This window comes from Brassica oleracea, chromosome C6 (genome assembly GCF_000695525.1).
Source record: "Brassica oleracea var. oleracea cultivar TO1000 chromosome C6, BOL, whole genome shotgun sequence".
In the NCBI taxonomy this organism is placed as follows: domain Eukaryota; kingdom Viridiplantae; phylum Streptophyta; class Magnoliopsida; order Brassicales; family Brassicaceae; genus Brassica; species Brassica oleracea.
In genome coordinates, this window is record NC_027753.1 from 26,729,098 (window position 1) to 26,732,401 (window position 3,304).

Sequence of the window (3,304 nt, forward strand, 5' to 3'; positions counted from 1 at the left end):
GTGTCCTGATAACGAGGTTTCCCACAAAATTTGCATATATTCCGTGTCTCATCCGCTCTCTAGTAGATCATGCAGTTGTCAATACATACATCTATCACTTCATACGGTAGTTGAAGACCTGCAACAAGTTTCTGAACCTCGTAGTATGAACCCGGTGCAAGGTTATCCTCAGGTAGAATACCTTTGACAAAATCAGTAATCGCATCCATACATTCTTCAGCCAAATTATAGTCTGTCTTAATACCCATTAATCTAGTTGCAGATGATAAGACTGAATGACCATCTCTACAATTTTGATACAAAGGTTGTTTTCCTGCATCCAACATGTCAAAAAATCTCCTAGACTCGGGGTTTGGTTCTTCCCCTCTATAATGATCATGTACCATCTGCTCAGTACCTACACCATAATCTATATCTGTTCTAGATTCTTCTAACCTAATATCAGGCTGAGGTTCACTAACAGGCTGAGGTTCGCTAGTACTACCATATTCATAACCAGTTTCCCCATGAAGGTACCAAACTTTATAATTACGTGAAAACCCTTTCATATACAAATGAGTCCAAACATCAAATTCTTTTATAACCTTATTATTATTGCAAGAAGAGCAGGGACATCTTAACATACCACTTTTTGCATCCGGTTGCTGTTGAACAAGCCTCATGAATTCTCCAATCCCTTGAACGTATTCTTCCGTAAGCAAATTGGTGTTCGGATCCAAATGAGGTTTATCCATCCACGAACGATAATAAACTTCTGAAGACATGATTTTCACGGAATTGTTATGACTAAAGAGAATGAAGAGAGAATGAAGTGTGAATGAGTTGAATGAGGAGGGGTTGTATTTATAGGAAATTGCTTACGGACCTCCGACGACTTTCCGACGAAATTCCGACGGATATAAAGAAGTCCGTCGGAATTCCGTCGGAATTGTCCAATCCCAAACGGCTATACAACGGTCATATGTATTTGTCGGCAACGGTCACATGGTTCGTCGGAATTCCGTCGGAAAATACCGATGGAATTCCGACGACTTTGCTGTTAATCGGAATGTCGTCGGAATTCCGTCGGAATATACCGACGAACTTCCGACGACTACAACGGTTACATTTTTTATCGGAATGTCGTCGAAAAGTCGTCGGAAAATTCCGACGAACCGTATGTCGTCGGAATTCCGTCGGAAATGGCCGACGGAATTCCGACGACTTCATTTTTTTGGATTTGGTCGGAAATTTGTCAGTATTCCGTCGCAAATGTCCGACGACCTTGGTGTCCGTCGGAAGCTCCGTCGGAATTCGGAGTGTTTTCTTGTGGTGTATGTTGCATTTAAGCTTCTCAGCTTGTGGCTTCTGCCAACCCAAATTGCACTCGAGGTGAACTCTATTCTGCTCTGCTACCACGGCCGGGCACATGATCATTAACCATTAGCCATATAACTCAACAAACAGTGTTCGTTAAATAATTTTTTTAAAATCATATTCTTCAAAATAAAATTCCTTGTTGGAGATGACCTAATATATATATAGTCCACCTACTCTCAATAAAACTATTTTAGTTACAACTTTTTGGAGTTATCATCCGGTCAAAAGTTTCATTAAACTAGATTTTGACATTCCTGAAATTTGTAGTTTTAGTTTTTGGTAAAAAAAAGTTTATAAATAGTAGTGTTTTTTAAGGGGAGAGGTCAAGTTAGTAGTTTATAATTCAATTTTGGGGTTGGATCAGTTTTTTTGGGCCATCGGGGTTGGATTAGTTCTCCAATGATTGATTCTATCGGAAGAGCCTCGGACCGTTTGTTAATTACCGTACGGCGAGGAGAAGGTGAATCCACGTCAATTCATATTTTAGGAGTGTATTAGGTGATACGGTGAATCTTATCGTGATCTCGAAGTCCAAAATAAGCCAAGTTTATGGTCGTATCATAGCCGTCCAAGTAATTGAAGTAGGTCCACCACCTACCACTTTGTGTCAATGTGTTGTAGATGATTATCATCTATCATCAACCCATGAGAAACTTCTGGGGTTCATACAATTGATCAACGATACGAGTTTTCCTAAGCTACTCCCATCCGCATGTGTGTATGTATAAACTCCCTGACGTTGATTTTGACATCTTCGAATTTTTCTTTTATATTTTCTAGATGTTCAAGACATTCATGTTTTTTTCAGTCACCTGAAAATTATATTAAAGGAGTGGAATGCAAATGTTATATAACTAAACCGGCAAGAAACACACTCCCTCCAAAACTATAAGCCGATGAGATAAAACATACCTCCCATAGACTAGAACGAAATCAACACAAGCACACATAAGTTTAAAATAAGACAGAAATGAAAACAAAATACTATAAACTTTCAGGACAAATACAGAATCAATAAAGAAGCAAAGCAAGTCAATACGGGATGTCATAATGGAAGAGAAAGCGTTGAAGGTCGCAATTATTTACTTTAAAAAAATATATATTATATTCAATTGATCCGTAAACCGAGAACCAAACACATTTTACTAATTCAGAATCAACCTCAATGAGAATCGAGAGCGGTTCTCAACCTTTGACGATTATCCCGGAAAGGTGAGATATTTTGTTGCCTCGGATACTGAGACTTCCTGAGTCGTTTCTGGCGTAGCTAACTCCCGATGAACTTGTCGAAGCTTGTAATCATCCCCAACACTGAAGCTTCATACGAACTGAAAGAGAGGGAGGGCAAAAAACACTAACTGAGTATCTTATAGCCCGACTATATTGTACACCCACACCTTTGTCGCCAAAGTTGGGCCTGATCTTGACACCGAACACTAATCCAGAGACTGATGACCTGCACAAAGCCGCAAGAACACTACTAATCGCAAACCAAATTATTTACCATCAGTATTGGGATGTGAAACATGACTCAAAAGTGACACTGTCACGATCAAGACCACAGTCAGGACACCTTTTGCCGACTTTGAGAACCGAAGTATCAGATGCTCGTGACTCGTCAAGTAATCCACCAGTGTCAACGGTGAAGCAACCGAACAAAAAGTTTAGAGTTGAACTCCGACAAGAAAGGCCGTCGCCACCAAGCAGAGGGTCCAGAACGTGACAACAGCAAGGAATCTGAAATCAGAAGGGTCCATCGAAAAGCTGATGTTAGGAGTTTTCAAGGCTCCTAAGACAAATGTTGTAGTATAGTGATTGTCGAACCAGTTCTGAGGGATATCAAAGCACTGAGAATGCAAGTACTCACTTAATCTAAGTGCAACCAATGATTTAGATGGGTTTTAAGCTATGACTAAAACTAGAAAGCAATAACAGAATGATACTT